At 38.1% G+C, this 18,447-nt stretch overlaps 1 protein-coding gene and 1 pseudogene across 1 annotated transcript in view; both read right to left on the bottom strand.

The window, feature by feature from the left end:
- HMG20A (high mobility group 20A) overlaps window positions 1–18,447 on the bottom strand; it is a 75,018-nt gene that overhangs the window by 38,836 nt on the left and 17,735 nt on the right. The window lies entirely within an intron of this gene.
- On the bottom strand, window positions 692–3,761 carry LOC123234389 (annotated as a pseudogene).

Below are 18,447 nucleotides of genomic sequence, written 5' to 3'. Positions count from 1 at the left end.
AAATAACTTTGCCTATATGTGTGCAGCTTCTTAAATCATATTAGAAGGGGTCTCACATTCAATGATCAATGGATTTTAAAATAGCAGCAATGATTTTCACCAGAAAGGATTTCTCCTTGCCTCCCAGCAATTAACATGAAAGAATGGACTTTCTTATACTAATTTCATACATATTTGAAGCAGCAAAAACAACCACCTACAATTTGGCATTTATGTTTACAGTTGCTCCAAAAATCTTTTGAATTTCACAAAGCCATTATCCAGTGTTGCCATGAAATAGAGATTGTAGATTCTAGGTAGCAAAAGGCTCTCTCCGAAACCAATGTTAAGTCAAAAGAAACAAGAAGCAGGGCATTACACTAAATTTCTGGATCTAGTACACTAAAAAAGAGTGAAAACCTAGGAAAAGTTACCTATGGTTTTATAGAAGGAACTAAATACCTGCAAAAGCTGATTTTTGGTTGTATAGTATTTTACACTGTGTGGATTTCCTGCATCTGCTAAATTAAAGCAGACATGCACTATATTTATTCCTGCCCTATTTCCTATATCCCCTTCCACCCCATCCCCAACCACCTACTATCTTATACCAAGAATTATGGATATGAGCCCAAATCATCCCAGACAACCCAGTGAACAAAGTTAGTGTAATGCACTGGTGTGAAATATGAGATTTTAAAAAAAGTCCCTTTCAATCTTCATCAAAGTTCTGCTGTAGAAGAAAATTGGCAGCCAAATTTTCATTCTACTCACAAGCAAAATAAGCCTGTATCACAAGTCCTTCAGGGAATCCTAATGCCTTTAACCTTTCTATAGCTTCTTTTTCCTGAGAAGTTACTTGAATGTAGTTCATGTGACCACTTCCAGCTTCAGCTATTCCTCCTCCTCGACCACCAGATTCTTGAACTGGTTCATTCAGCATCTGAATAAAATGCTCTTGATGTTGTCTGATTTGCTACAATAACTGTGGATTTTCTCGTCCTATTTGCTGTAACAAGGCTGGCAGAAGGGAAGGATTCTGTTGAATAATTTGTCTCATCTGCTGGAACTGAGGCTGGTTCCATAAAAATTCAAGTGGATGTCCTCCAGAAGTAGAAGTAGTACCAAGCAAGAGTTAGAGAAAGTTACAAAATATAACATAAATGATTTTCATTATATCAAACTAAAAAGCTTTTGTACAAACAAAAACAATGTAGCCAAAATCAGAAGGGAAACAACAAATTGGGAAAAAATCTTTATAACAAAAAACTCTGACAGGGGTCTAATTACTCAAATATACAAGGAGTTAAACCAATTGTATAAAGAAATCAAGCCATTCCCCAATTGATAAATGGGCAAGAGACATGAATAGGCAATTTTCAGGTAAAGAAATCAGAAGTATCAATAAGCACATGAGAAAGTGTTCCAAATCTCTAATAATTAGAGAAATGCAAATCAAAACAACTCTGAGGTATCACCTCACACCTAGCAGATTGGCTAAAATGAGTGTAGGGGAGAGTAATGAATGCTGGAGGGGATGTGGCAAAATTGGGACATTAATGCATTGCTGGTGGAGTTGTGAACTGACCCAACCATTCTGGATGGCAATTTGGAACTATGCTCAAAGGGCTATAAAAGAATGCCTGCCCTTTGATCCAGCCATATCATTGCTGGGTTTGTACCCCAAAGAGATCATAGATAAACAGACTTGTACGAAAATAGCTGCGCTTTTTGTAGTGGCAAAAAACTGGAAAAGGAGGGGATGCCCTTCAATTGGGGAATGGCTGAACAAATTGTGGTATATGCTGGTGATGGAATACTATTGTGCTAAAAGGAATAATAAACTGGAGGAATTCCATGTGAACTGGAAAGACCTCCAGGAATTGACGCAGAGTGAAAGGAGCAGAGCCAGAAGAACATTGTACACAGAGATCAATACACTGTGGTAAAATAGAATGTAATGGACTTCTGTACCAGCAGCAATGCAATGATCCAGGACAATTCTGAGGGATTTATGGAAAAGAACGATACCCACATTCAGAGGAAGAATTACAGGAGTGGAAACAGAAGAAAAACAACTGCTTGAACACATGGGTTGAGGTGGACATGATTAGGGATGGAGACTCGAAACGACCACACCAATGCAACTATCAACAATTTGGAAATAGGCCTTGATTGATGACACATGTTAAAACCAGTGGAAATACGCATCAGCCATGGGGGGAGGGAATTCAGGGGGGTGAAGGGGAAAGTAAGAGCATGAATTATGTAACCATGTTAACTTTTCTAAAAAAATAAATGTTAATAAATGTTTTAAAAACATAAAAAATATATAGAAGAATGAAAAGACAAAGGCAATTAGAGTACTGTTGGAACTTTTATGTAAAATTTAATATATATTTTTAAATCAAAGCTGCATATAAATAATAAAAATGATCTTATCATACAAAAAAAAAAAGTAGTAGTAGTAGTAGTTGTTGCTGTTGTTGTGGCTGCTGCTGCTACCACTGCTGAAGACTGAGCAGCCCCTGTGCTGGCAGCCTGAGGGGGATCCACCACAGACTGATTTTCTCTATTTCCTGGGATACCCATTAAAAGATATTCCACTGCTCTATCAGGGTTGTTGAAACTGGCTCTCAGTGCTGCAATTACTTGCTCTCGTTCATAGCCCATTGACATGACCTCAGTCACCATATTTTCATAGGACTGGCCTGTCACAAGAGCACTTGTTGCATCTTCAAAAAGGTCTGACCAAGAGGAGTCACCCAGGGTACTGTCAGATGATGTTGGGCTAACACCAATAGGAGCTTCTACTGGCTTCTCTGCTGGTTTCTCTTCCTTAGGAGCATAGTAGGTGTAGGTTCACAAGCTGCTACAGCTGGTGTTGGAGTGACAGATCTGCACTGATCTTGGCTGCATTGAACATTGCTAAATACCCTTTCCTCTTCAATTTGGGTTTTTGTTATACTATTCTTAGATCTCCTTCCACCTGCAGGACCCCTCCTCCATGTTCTTTATGGGCTCATCCTCTTGGAGTACACTTCCTAAATGTGGATGATTGTCTAAGGCACTCTTCTCTATTCACTTACTTAGTAACCTCATTGATTTAATTATCAACTGTAGAAAAATTACTTCCAGACTCATCTCCAGGCTCAGTCTCTTTCCTGAGCTTCAGTACTGCATGACCAATTGCCTATTGGATGTTTCAAACTGGTTGTCTCAGAGACATCTCAGAGACATCAGGTCCAAAAACTGAATTTGTTATCTATTCTCCCCTACCTCCCTTGCCCCAGTCAACCCTCTTCCAAATGTCACTATTTCTGCTGAAGGTATCACCATTCTTTCAGGCACATTGGGGGTCATAATCTTAACTTGTCACTCTCCCTCACCTTACATATCTAATCAGTCATTAAAATCCGCTCACAAAACTACCACCTTAATTCAGGTCCCCATGCCTAGATTATTGCAGCAATTTTTGACTCATGGTTCTTCCCCCACTAATCCACTCTACATAGTGCTGCTACCAAAGTGATTTTTCTTAAACACGGATCTGACCTTATTACTCCCCTATTCCATATATCCCAGGAATTCACCCAGGATCAAATATCAACTCATCTGTTTAGCTTTTAAGAGCCTTCACAGCCTGACCCCAACTTATCTGTATGATCTCAACAAACAAATTTTCACCTTCTATACTTTGTGATCCAGCCAAACTGGCTTTCTGTCTATTCCTCCAATACAACATCTCCCATCTGTATACCTCTGCACTGCTCATTTACCATGCTTATAATAGAAATGAGCTTTAATATACTACCGACTATGTGCCAGGCACTGCACTAAGGGTTTTACAAATATTATCTCAAATATCTACAAATACAACAGCAATGAGTACCACCACAAAAACAGCAAGCAACAACCACTACACAAACTACAGTAGCAGCAACCACAACCACCACCACAGCAGCAAAAGCAATAAGAGTAACAGCTAGCATTCATGAGGCACTTTAGAGTCTGTGACATCCTTTAGATGTTATGTCATTTGAAGGTCACAAGGACTCTGTAAGTTATTGTCCTTATTTTATGGAGAAACTGAGGCTAAGAATTTAAGTAATGTGCCTGGGCCCTACAGCTGGTCAAACTTATTGATTCCAAGGCCAACAATACTAGAGTTCCTTTATCAAAAAATTAAGGGGAGTGGATTAGTCAATCACCAAAGTCTTTTGAATCATGTGTTCTCTCCCCTTACCCTGCTCCTATAACCCTCTCTTGGTTAACATTCTCAGAGAACAAATAAAGCAAGTTTAATTTACAAGCAGGATTAAAATCCAATTGGACAAAATACCTCCCTGGCCATGGCACTGATCTTAAGGCCATGCTTATAGTCAATTCTCCCTCCACATATGACCAAGACTGACCTTCAGATGTTTATATCAAAGTGATGATTATTCTAGTGAAGGAATTTATTTTGAATTTTTAAAGGAACTTTGATTTTCCCATTTATGTGGATTCACCGATATCTATAACAATTAATAATAAAAACAAATTATCTCATTTGATTCTCACAACAACCCCAGAAGCTGGGTGATGCTATCGCCTCCATTTTACAATTAAGGAAACTAAGGTAAATTGAGGTCAAGTGGTTTTCCCATAGTCTAGTTAATTCTAAGGCCATATCTACCTCTTCCCAGTATTATCTCTTTAAATTATTGATTTTTCTATGTGTCCCCTCATTAGGATGTAAACTCCTGAGCAGGGATTATTTCATCTCCTGTTTTTGCATGGCACATGACACTTATTGATTGACTGATTTGCCCCAATTTGGTCACTCCTCTGTTGATGGGCATTTTTCAACCATGAAAAGTATTTGCATGAATATATTGACATATATGTAAAGCTTTCTTTCTATCTTTTGGGGGTATGTGCCTAGCAGTCTATTACCTGGCTTGAGAGGTAGAGAAAGTTTAGTCACATTCTTAGTATAATTCCAAATTGCTTTCCAGAATGTTTAAGCCACTTCATAACTCCAACAGCTGAATCTCCATTAAGAAAAAACATTTTTTCTTCTCTGGGCTGCCATGGTTGCAAAACTCTTCACCAAGTGACCAATGTAGCACTGCTGATGAATCTCTCTGTTCTTTGATAAGACAGGACCTCAGAAAGCCAACCTATTCATTGGTGGGATTATACTAAATCTATGTAACGTGGTAGTACCTTCTGTTGGCGGAACTTTTGAGAATGTAAATAATTTCCAAGCCACAATGAGATATCAGAGAAGGACTGTGTGCAAGATGCTGAATGAATAGTCAAAAATGAAAGGGAAAAAATGTAAAGTTGTGAATTAACTTATTTGGATTACAGTGGTGATGACTAACAATGACTAACAGCTATCAATACTCAGATTTTCAGAAACAGTCACCAAACTACGTAGAAACCCAACTGGACATGTGTTTTAAATTCTCAAAGCCTAGTTTCTTATTCACATTTCTTTTCTAATAATCTACCTACAGGACAAAGCTTTGTTCATCGACTGAACCTAGACCTTAATCCTCCACCCTAAACTAGCAAGAGGGGCCAAGTTGCTAGTGGATGAAAGCATTAGAATCTCCCAAAATGTTGACAGATTAGAGCATTAAGATTGAAGGTACAAAATGAAATTCAATGGGGATAAATACATCCATGGTTTGTTTTTTAACTCTTGCCTTCCACCTTAGAAATGATACTGTGTATTGGTTCCAAGGCAGAAGAAAGGTAAGGGCTACGTAATGGGGTCAAGTGACTTGTCCAGGGTCACATAGTATAAACGTATTCTTTTACTTGTGATCTGCCAAAGAAGGACAGAATCAATGAGCAACAGAAAATTGTGAGAGACAAATTTTGAACTGATATGGGAGGGAGGGGGGGATTTTTTCAATCAGAGTTATTCCAAATTGAAACAGGTTACTTGTAGAGGTAGGAGGTTTCTTTGCCTTGGAGGTCTTTACACAGAGGCTGGATGACCACCTGGACAGTGGTAATTTCCTTTGGTTGAAAACTGACTTAACTGGCTGCTAAAGGCCCTTTAACTCTGAAATTCTGAGATTTTGTGACTTAAAATGTATCATAATAAAGACCTGTTGCTTTTCATGTCATTGGCCTAATTAAAAACAAGTACCCACCTCCTCTAAATTTCGAACAAAGATTAGGGCAGAAAAAATATGATCTGTATTAGAAAGGCTCAGAGCTCACCTAGTCTAATGCCCTTATTTTACAGATGTCAAAAATGAGACTTGGAAAAATGAACTGTCTTGTCCTATTACACAAGGTTACTAAATAAGAGTTGAGATTTGAACCCACATCCTTACTCTAAATTCAGGGCTCTTTCTACCACATGCTGTTTTCTTAAATTTATCATTACTTTAAAAAAGTGATCACTTTCCTTCTTACTCTTCCCAATACATTTCATTTTTGGACATTAATTAGTAGAAATTGTTAAGACGGTCTCATCCTTGGTTTCCCTGCTAGCATTTTATTTTTATAAATTTTGCTCTAATGTGATCTCATTTGTATCATTTCTGTATTCAGATAAAATAGGATCAGCTTTTCAGAGGATATTAATTCAACCAAAAAAAAAAAATCAAACCATCTTCTGTGATGCCTACTCTTATAGAACCTAGTCTAGAGGTGGTGAGGGAAGACAACACAGATAACTTCTAAGAAACAATGTTACATGACATATGCATTAAAGAGCTATGTGAGCCTGGAGGATAAAGGTTTCATTACTGAAATGGAGAATCAGGGAAAACTTCTTGGAGGAGGCCAGTTGGATGGCCAACTCGTATTTATTAAGCATCTGACCTATGCCAGGATCTTTGCTCAATACTTGCTCACTAAAAAGACACGCCAGCTCTCAGCTCCAGGCATTTTCATTGGCTTTCCCTCATGCTTATATTGGTCTCCCATCTCTGAATTCCTTCAGGTTCCTGCTCCAATCCCACCCTCTAGAGAACCTTTCCCAAAGCCTTTTAATTCTAGGGCCCTCCCTCTCCCAATTCTTTTCTCTCTCTCCAGTATACCGCTTGCTGATATGTCCTTGTTTGCTTCTTTCCCCCGCTAAAACCGTGAACTCCTTGAGAGCAGGTCCTCTTTTAGCTCTTCTTGTACCCCCACTGCTTAGTACAGTGACCAGAATAGGCACTGAACAGATACCAACTAGTTGCTCCAGAGCTTATATTCTTTTTAAAATTTAAAAAAATGTTCACTCCCTCCCACCTTTCCCGCCATTAGGGGGTAGGAAAAAAAAAGAACAAGAGAGGAATCCCTGTAACAAAAAGACAATCAAGTAAAACAAATTTCTTAAGTGACTATATCCAAAAACATATATCTCATTCTGCACCCAGAGTCCACCATCCTATCAGGGGTGGGTAGCCTGCTTCATCAATAGGCTTATGGAGTTGTGGCTGGTCATTTTGCATTGATTGTATTTCTTAAATCTTCCAAAGTTGTTTGTCTTTACACTGTTGCTATTATTCTATAATTATTCTCCTGATTTTGCTCATTTCACTAACATTATGTCATATAAGTTTTCCCAGGGATCTCTGAAACCATGCTCTTAAGTATTTTTCATAGCACAATGGCATTCCATCACACACTACACATCACAAAATACACCATAATTTGTTCGGTCATTCTGTAATTCATCAAAAACCTCCTAGTTACCAAGTATTTTTTCCACTACATAAAGAGCTGCCATGTTTTTGTACAGAGGGGCCCTTCTCTTTGACCTTTTTTGGGTTACAGGTCCAGCTGTAGCAGTGTCTCTGGATCAAAGAATGTGAATAATTTAGTAAAGTTGAGGGTCCAGTTTCCAAAATTCCTTTCCATAAAAACTGGACCAATCCTCAACTTTACCAACAGGGCACTAATATGTCTGCTTGCCTGTAGCTCTTCTAACATCAGTCACATTTGATGAGTGTGAGATGGAACCCCAGAATTGATTTAATTTGCATTTCAAGGAGTTCACATTCTAATAGGTAGTGCTAAATTAAAGTTTAGTGGATGAGAAGGAATTCATCAGAAAAATAAGGGAAGCAAGAACATTAAAGATATAGGGACAAAGAAGCAAAAGATGGAGGTAGCAGGCTAACAAAGCCTATTTGGAGTTGAAGAGGTCAGTTCCATTTTGGCTGGAACATAGATCGTACAAAGAGCCACAAGGCTAAAAGGTTGAGTGGTAGCACAGACAGCACAGGGCCTTGATTTCCTGGGAGAACAGTCTGGACTTCACAGTAGGGAAGAGAAAGCTGCTACAGATCTCTGGGTGTGTGAGAAAAACCGTATGGAATTGATATTGATCATTAAGTGCTTAATAAGCAGCTACTATGTACCAAACAAAAATGGTAAGTAAACTTTCCAAGTTAACTGTATACTGGATTGGTGAAACATTATACATATGAGGAAACACAATTTTTAAAGCTAGATATGAGATTTCATTCTACAAGGAATAACTGGTGTATCAGTTACAATTACTTGGACTCTAATAGTTTCAGAGTTGCCTGGGGCCCTGGAAGGGGGGACCTGCTCTGCCCAAAGTCACTATAGCTAGGCTGTATCTGGTAAGACCTGAACCCAAGTCTTAGGGACATTTGCCTAGCCATGCTGTATCATGGCTGCCCCAAGAACAACATAATTTCTGCAGACAGAACCTTGAAGCTAGAGAGGATTAGGAAGGGCTCTATTATAGGTAGTGGCCCTTGAACTGGGCTTTGAAGGAAGCTAGGAATTCTGAGAAAAAGGTCTCCAAATTAGGAAATAGATGCCCCAGGAATGGCATGGGATAGTCCACTAGGACATGGGAAGAAAATATCAGAAAAAAACATTTATATAGCTAACAACAACAAAAAAGAAATGAATATTTACCAATATTTAATATACAAGAGAGACACTGGCACTTTTACTCAGTCCATACAGCAGATGGTTTCATGTCTTGTAAAGTATTCCAAGAGAAAAATGAGTTTCACAACACAGAGGTATTGGCAAGGGGGTAACCTTATTCACATAGTATTGTCATATTATGAAATACTAGTTTATATGTGCCTGGTTAAGTAAATTTATAGGGGAAGGGGACAGAATTTATATAATACCTACTACGTGTCAATTATTGTGCTAAGTGCTTTACAAATATATGTCATTCGAGCCTCACAACATTATAAAACCTCATGTCAACATAATTAAACCTGGAAACACAATTTTCTAAGTTCTTTAAAATCTTCCAAAGAGTTTCTGTGAGTTTTGAAGCCATTTGTTGTGCCTATAAAAATTCAAAACCTTTCTATTAGCATGCAACAACTGACTGACATCAGGAAGATGGTTATTTACTAGCTGAATTTCAACACAACTTTTGCATGGCTGGTAAATGAGGCTGAAAAATGAATATTATGATTTAGTAAGCATGGCCAATGATAGACTTCTTCCATTTGTATCTTTGTAAGGCAGCTTTCTTAGATAGAACAACCCTAAAAACCAATGACTGAAATAAAATAAACTTAGAACCAGACCCTTAAATAAGTATATCAGAGTGCTAAGCCAAAATTTAAAAATGGAAAATACAAATCACATCACATAATATTAATGCAATTAATATTTTTAGTGAAAGTAAAATTTTTTACTATCAGTAAATTGTTTTGTTGCTAAAAGTGAATCTTTTAAAATATTGCTTATTCATTTCATCTTTATTTCTTAGTTTTAATGTTGTGTATGTTTTATGATGCATAGTGGATAGAGTATTAGACTTTGAATTAGGAAGAACTTAATTTGGTTTTGCCTCAGACCCTAGTTTTGTGACCTAGGGCAAGTGGTTTTTCCTATTTCAGTCTCAGTTTCCTCCTCTGTACAGTGGAAATTATAGCAACTTGCTGTGAGGATCAAATGAGATAATATGAGGTACTGTGACAACTTTAATGCACTATGTACATACTTACATATTAGTAAAATAATGCATGTATGCAATTTATAAATAGAATTTACTCATTTTTAAAAAAATTGATGGAGTTCTTGGATCAAAAGTTTAGAGACCCCTAGTCAAAAAATGGTGGCAGTGCATTCTAGACATTGAACTAGTATATGCTAAGCAACAGAGATGGCAGAAAAATAAGGCAAGTTTTTAGGTGGACCATACAGTGGATAAAGGGAATAAAGCATGCAAAGTCTGAAAAGGTAGACTGGATTAAGAATGTAAAAGGCTCTAAATGTTAACCAGAGGAGCCAGCATTGTATCCAAGAATTAGCAGGAAGGCAGCGAGTTTTTGGAGGGTGACATGGCCAGATGTATGTTTAAGAATATTGCTTTTGGCAGCTGTGGGGAAGATAGTTGGGGAACAGGCAGAGTTTGTTACCTAGAATGGAGGCAGAAAGATCTATTAGGAAACCAGAACAACAAACTAAGTAGTGGGCAATGGAGGGGTCTAAACTGGGGTGATGGCAGTGGGAAGAGAGAAAAGAGAAAGACATATGCTATATTGTAGAGGCCTTAGTAAGTGATTAGATAAGAGAAGTAGGGGGCACACAAAAAATAAGATTTTGAACATGAGAGACAGGGCGGTGCCACATGCAAATTGTGAAATCAAAAGAAGAGAGACACATGTTTGGGATTATATTATCAGAAACTTAAAGAGATAGAAGAATCACAGAGGCCGTCTCAATCTCAGAACTGGGCTTTCCCCACTATCTCATGTGGCCTACCAGAATATGTCAAAGACATAAAGCATCTCTGCACTTCAGATCTATCTAACAGGCAGGTAGCACAATGACTCACTGGGCTTAAAGCCGAGAAGATTTAAGTTCAAATCCTGCCTCAGACACTTAATAGCTTTGTGATCCTGGGGAAATTATATGACTTGATAGGGTCTCAGATCTAGGTCCCTCAGCTCTAAATCTACAATTCTCTGATCCAGCTGCTTCTTGAAAGCCTCCGGTGGACATTAAATTAATATATTTCAGTACTTCAGTGATTGAAAATATAAAAAGAATTTAAGCTCAAAATTAAAATATAACCAAACAGACTGAAAAGTGGTAATCAACTGTTAACAAACATGAAATTCAATCATAAGAGATAAATCATTAAACAGTTAGTTCCATTTTTTCTAAGAGATTATGTTGCTTTACATCCTCAAAAGTGGCAATATGATAGAACAGAAAAACTACAGTCAAGAAGTCAAGAGAGTTCTGTTTCAGCCTGGATGTATCACTAACAAAGTAGATCTACATTTTCTCATTTATGAAGTGATGAGTAGGTTGGATAATCTCAAGGATTTCAATTCTATGATTTATTTTATCACTATTCTTTATCTAAATTTAAGTGATGTGAAGAATTTTCATTTAACCCCATTATCTGTCCAGTGCCACATCATTCAACATAGAAACTTGAGAGTTGAAATCTTGGTTTAATGCTCTGATACAATTATTTAAGGGTCTAATTTCAAGTTTAGTTTATTTCAAGTTGTCTTTCAATCCAAATATAGAATCCTCTTACAGATTTTGACTCTGACTTAACATATGTGATAAATATACAACATATATCCAGGACAATAACAAAAACCTATGAAGGACATTCTTTCTTCATCTTAAATTTAAAATGTTCCTGCTACTTTAACTTTCACATTGTTTTGTGCAGTTAAAAATAGAACCTCCTTGAAACTCTGCTCGAAACATTTTTTAAAAACTTAAAGAGTATGAGAGGAAAAAGGATTATGAAGAGAGAATGACTAGAAAGGTTTCTCTTAATACAGGATAATATCAACTTTTGTTACCTTAGATGACCAATCACTTGGATTCTGATAATGGAAACTATTAATAACTTAAGCTGAAGAGCTAAGAAGGGGATTTCTCAGATTCAAGTCATAGGTAACTATTCTGCCAAACACAAAGGGATAAACCTTTGGCTTATAGACCAGGAAGACGGATGGATATATGGAAAGCACTGGTCATGTCTAAAGTAATGAATCACCACAGACTTGATGAGCCAACACAAAAGCATTTCCTTAACCTCAGAGAGGAAACTGAAGGCAGCAAAAAAAAAAAAAAAAAAAAAAAAAAAAAAAAAAAAAAATCAAATGTTTTAAAGCACTCAAAATGAGGTCCAAAGGTTAGAAAAAAAACAAAACATGTAAAAAGAATGAAATTTTCTCATACAAAAGAAAATGCCTATTCAACAGAGTTCCGACTCTGTGCTTAAAGTTAATTTATACTAATTCCAAATAAATTTTCTATCGCTATTTTCTTAGGATACAAGTTAGAGTCTTTATTATCTATCTTGTCCGCATCCTCTATAAGGCAAAGACTAAATGTAAAAAAATAACATTTACACAAACTCAGGGTTATCTGTAGATGGATTACCTGTACTAAAGATTATCTAAATCAAATTTCTTCAAATATAAAACACTTCACTAGCTTTCATGTCCCTGAGGAAGCTGTGAGTCAGACAGTAAGGCAGGAAAGTCCCAGACTTATGTTAGTGCTTTACATTGGCCCAGAAGATAAGTTCACTCAGGCCATATGCTCATTACAGTCCAAGAGAATGAAGCCATGAAATGGATCACTCTTATTTTTACAGAGTTGGCACAACACCAGGGTCTGCTGACAGTCCTTTAGCCAATGAAGGTCATATATTAGACAAAATAAGGAAAACCCAATCTACAACCAAAGATTCTATGATCCAATGAAGAACAAAGAGGAGATGAAAAGCACCAGCAATAAATTCCAGAAGTAAAGCCAGTTTGTTAATACAAAAGCAGTGCTCATAGTGACATGCTTTTGATGGGTGGGATACACACAAAATGCAGAATTGTTACAGAGTTGTGTAATGGAAAGAGCACTGGATGGAGTTAGAAGACCTTGCTGGAAGAAAATACTGGCTCCAAAGCTCAATGCATGGAATCACATCCTTCCTCTAGGCCAGTGAAGGGCAACCATTTGGGTTTGGTGTGTCAAAATTTGCCAAAAAAACGAGCATAATTCAGGTGGTGTGTCACTTCAAGAAAAAAACAAACATAATTTTGCTATATTTATAGTTTAAATAAAAATGTATAATTGTAATATATATAACTGTATTTAACAAACCAAAATAGGTAAATTAATATAGGTAGAATTGTCATCTATAGTGCAGTGTCTACACTAACACTACAGCAAATGTTTCATCCTCCACATGTGGTCCCATACTTCTTTGTATGTGGCTGATGCAGCCGCGTGTCATTGAAAATGGTTATTCGTGTCAGTGGTGACACACGGGTCATAGGTTTGCCATCACCGCTCTAGGCTCTGTTTCCTTATATGTTAAATTAAAAGGTCCTTTGCTGTCCAAATACACTCCAGCAGCTGCTACATAAGTTGGAGTTAGGTGGCAAAAACAAAAACCCTCAAACAACCTGACATTGAGGTACCATCAAACTGCTTTAAGCTGCATCCTAATTGTGGAGTTGGGGACAGGAAGAGCAGATTGATGTGAAAGTGGGGGAGACCCTGAGCAAGGCACCTGGACCACACCTTTTAAGGAGAAGAGATCTACTCTAAAAACAGTGACTCCAGGTATAGACCAAACCCAGGCTAATTCAAGGGCTGATGTGATTAAAAACAAACAAACAAACCTTGTCAATTCCATTCAATTCAGTAAGCATTAAGCACCTATTTATGTGCCAGCCATTGTGGTACCCAGTGGTGGCAAACACAGATCATAATCACCACAAACAAAGTAGTTCCTCAAAGCAGATATTATCTACAGTATTCCAGCTTTCCACTAGGCATGACCCAAAGTTGTCACCTCCCCCATTTACATGCATACCTTGCAAGAGAAAGAGAACAAAAGGAAACAAAGCACTATGCTAGAAAACAACAGAAAAACTGTTTCCCCAAAGAGGATGAGAGCAAATTCTTCAGTCTCATATAACTGACACTAAACAAACCCTGTATCTTCATTCCCCTAGGGATAGCACCTCTCCCAATGCACTGTGTTCCTAGGCCCAATGTAGTCTTACATAGAGAATGACCGCTCTCATGAGAGATGCTTAAGAGTAGATAGTCATTATATACTTTATGTATGAATAAAGTGGAGAGCATGGAGAGTTTCTGAGCTCATCCTAAGTCTGAGATATGGTGTAACTTGATCATTTTATTTGATATGAATTCCTAAGCCCAGAGCATCCTTATTTAATTGATTAAAAAAAAAAAAAACCTTTACCTTACATCTTAGAATCAATATTGTGTATTGGTTCCAAGTTAGAAGAGTGGTAAGGGCTAGGCAAGGAGGGTTAAGCAACTTAAGTTGGGGTCACAGTTAGGACATGTCAAAGGCCACATTTGAACCCAGGACCTCCTATCTCTAGGCCTAACTCTCAATTCATTGAGCCACCTAGCTGCCTTTCTATTTAACTGATTTTTAAATGCATTCCAGAACAATTTAGGTTTTACTCATACCACTAACCTTCATCCTCTTAAGTAAGGACCTCATCTCTTTTTTTTTATCAAGAAAATGGATGTTATTAACCCAGAATTTCCTCTTCTTTCTTTTTCTTCATCTCAAAACCTTTTGATAGCAGCCCTTCCTTTCCTCCAATGTCTGATAATGTGACCATATCTCTTTGCCAGGACTAATTCTACATGTATCCTTGAATATGCTCTTAACTGAAAGGGATAATGGAAAAAAAAAAAAAAAAGGCTGACATTTATATAGTGCTCTAAGGTTTGCAAAATGCTTTCCACTTATTATGTCATCTAATTTTGCCCATGGCTTAAGTTCTACTGGCATTATTATCTCCCTTACCAGATAAAGAAACTGAGGCTGAAAGAATTTAACAGTGGAAGGGAGCAATGGATTTGAATGGAGAAGAACTGGAAACAAATCTTCCTTCTGTCATTTACTCTGTTTGATCTTTGCTGAGTCACCAGACTTCCCTTATTGCCCTTCTCTTCTTTCTCCAAGTGCCATTCAGGTAACACAGTATCTGACACCTGGGGTTGCTGCTCCCACTTCCCAGAGGTTGTGGAAATAGAGTCTATAAAATAAAGTACTTGGACTACAGTAAGGTCCTTTCTGTCCTTAAATCTATGATCTTGGATGACTTGTCCAGGGTCACAGAGCTAAGAGGGACCTGAGGAGGATCTGAACACATACATTCTTTTTTATTTTTTTATTTTAATAACAAATTTCCACTTAAGTTTTCCAAACTGATATGATCCATATTGTCTCCTTCCCCCTTCCTGGAGTTAACAAAATTCAATCTGAGTTATACATGTATTATCATGCAAAATACATTTCCATATTATCATTTTTGTAAGTAAATAAACTTATAAAACCAAAACCCCAAAACATATACAAGTGATAAATCATGTTTTCATCTGTGATGAGCCTGATGAATCCTACTCTAACCGAGATGGGTAACATTCTTTTTCATAAGTCCCTCAGAATCGTTCTGGATCATTGTACTGCTATTAATAGCAAAGTCTATCACATTTGATCATTCCACAATATTGCAGGCACTGTGTATTATGTTCTCCTGTGAACCAAGGTTTTCTTTAGAGTACTAGTCTAGAATTTTGCCCACTAATCTGAGATGACTCACTCTGAATACTCAAAGGGATTTCTCCTTCAGTCAGATCTTCCTTGTATCTATGCTTTATCTCTTACTACTGGAGTGTATGATCTTTGAAGGCAGGCCATTTTAATCCTAAGTAAAAAATGATTTCTGACTTTTAAAGGATCTGGCACCATGGCAAGTGCTTAATAAATGAGTGAATTAAAGGCTCTTCCCTGTTTGAATTTTTGGTTCCATAATAGTGAACACTCATTTTAAAACTCTTCATAAATGTCAAGAAGGAACCTAAGCCTTTATAGGACAAATAAAATGCCTAGACATATTCTCTGCTTGGCTACAGAGGACAGCAAAAGGCTGAAGTTTCAGGGAGGCAAATTTTTGCATGATATAACTAGAAATGTCCTGTTAAAGCTGGAATGGGATTCCTGATGAGGTAATTGAAGTCTTCCAGATTGGGCTGGATGCCTTCCTAGAGAGGTCCTGCAGGGGAGATTCCTGTTTTTCTATAGACTGGATTAAATAACCTCCTACTCTAGATCCTGTCAATGTCAAAATGACACCACATATTCATAACATTGAGACAATCACCACCATTCCTCCCAAGAAACATCATCTTTCCTTTCTCTCTCTCTCTTTTTTTTTTTTTTGCATGAAAAAAATTTATTAAGCACTTACTAGATGCTATGCGCTGGAGTTCATAAAAAGCAAGTAAGCCAGTTGCTGCTCCCATTTACATTCTTAACTAGGAGAGACAGAAAATAAAACTAGGCTCATCTGTGGGGAGGGAGAAAGGCAGAGAAACCCTCATAATGCAGCTGAAGAGCAGATGGTAAAGCCAAGGTATCCTTAGAATTGGTCAGCGGGAGGTATGACAGTACCAGGGAACTGCAGGTCACACAGGCAGGTCAGGTGCGAAGGCCAAGGAGTCCTAAGGAGTGAATACCAGCAGAGTTGTCAATCCATTTTCCTGGAATGAAAAGCTGGAAACTCCCATTCATCCAAACCAGGCAAATAGCCTAGATATATAGTAAGCAATCAAACTGTCTGGATGCATTCTAAGTGACTGGGGCAATCAGAGTTTAGCTAGACTTGAGAGAGAGAAGAGGTGACATCTGCCCTTTCTCTGATTATTATTGTATGTGAAAATAGTTCTTAGAGGAACTTAAAATATCAACACATAGAAAAACCTAGAAAGTACATTAAAAAAAAAGAAAAGAAAAAATTTGGTCCCAGTCTTAGAAATCAATCCAAGCAGGGGGCAGCTGGGTAGCTCAGTGGATTGAGAGCCAGGCCTAGAGGTCATAGGTTCAAATTTGGCCTCAGACACTTCCCAGCTGTGTGACCCTGGGCAAGTCACTTGTCCCCCATTGCCTACCCATACCACTCTCCTGCCTTGGAGCCAGTACACAGTATTGACTCCAAGAGGGAAGGTGAGGGTTATAAAAAACAAACAAACAAATAAATAATATTAAAAAAGAAATCAATCCCAGCAGAGGGGGAAAAAAGGTAATAGAAAATGTTGTAGAGATTACATTGTACAGATAAATAGAATGCTGCCTTAAGCCAAATTCAACATCTACAAATAGTAATTTGACTCTTTTTACATTCTAGTTACTTTTCTGGCTAATCTTTGAATTTCTGCATTGCCTTCAACTTCTGAATGAGCTGTTACATGCCTCCCCTCAAACTCAGGTCCGTAGTTATATTATTGGCTCAGGGCAGTATTCTTTGGGCACAACATTCTGATTCGGATTTGTTTTGCAACCCTTTTCCTTCCAGTTTTTCAATCCTGTCATTCATATCATTGATGACAAGCTGAGTATATGTGAGTACAATGAGTTTCTCCAAGTATGCTGGCTGTCCAAGTGACAACTTCCTCCTCTCTTCTCAATCCTTCATCTGGGGTGCCACTTCTTATGCGGTAACTCTTATGGGTAACTTAAATATTACTAGGTGTAGAGAAAGGGGAGAAGGAGGACTGATAGGACAGGGCAACAGACTGGGAATAACAAACTGGGAAACCACAAACTCCTCCAAAGAACAAGGAATGAGAGATTATGGATTGGCAGTTGAGACCTACTGCCATCACAGATCCACCTAGCCTGGGAATCTGTGAAACTAGCAAGTGAGTAGCCTGGGACCAAAGATTTATAAAGACAGGTTTAATTAGATAAACTTTGGTTTTGAAGGAAGGGAAGGAATGTCTATTCTAAAAACCTTTGGGCAAGTCTCTGGGTCAGGGAAGGAACTTATCTACACTAAGCTAAAGGCTATATCAAGGTACAGCTGGACTACCAGGGATGGGAGTGGGATCCTCACTGCTGAGTCCAGTCCAAATCCAGCAGTGATACGACTTTCTCAGGTCCTCAGCCAGTAATCCTTGAGATGGGTATGGCTAGGGAGTTAAACCAGCCTGAGATGACCAACAGCCCAGGTCAGGTTTGACATTCTCAACCTAACTTCCCACAGGCAGATGATTCTTCCTTCAGAATACCAGGATGGATGCAAACTCCACTTTCCCTGAGGTCTCCCATTGAGTCAGTTGGTCAGCAGCAACTTCCACTCAGCCAACATGGAGTCCATCCCAGGAGAGAGAGCCACTTCCTGCTTCCCAATTCCATTTAGAATTCTCCAGCCTTGCTTGATAAGCCTCCTAATAATACCTAATCTTAAACATTTATACCCTACTTTATTAATTTATCTACAATAGTTTGCTCGATTCCTTTGAGACGGCTGTTTCCAAAGCTGCTTTTGGTTCGGTGTACCACCTATATTTGGAGCAGTTTCATCTCCTTATACCCCTTCTCTTTCATCAGTTATGAAGACATCGTTTACACACACCATGTTAGGAGTCTGATAACTGGCGCTGCTGCTGCTGGTCTCACCTCCCAGAGGTCACATGTCTGCC

This window comes from Gracilinanus agilis, chromosome 2 (genome assembly GCF_016433145.1).
Source record: "Gracilinanus agilis isolate LMUSP501 chromosome 2, AgileGrace, whole genome shotgun sequence".
Classification (NCBI taxonomy): Eukaryota; Metazoa; Chordata; class Mammalia; order Didelphimorphia; family Didelphidae; genus Gracilinanus; species Gracilinanus agilis.
This window is presented reverse-complemented; position numbering and strand designations above follow the sequence as displayed.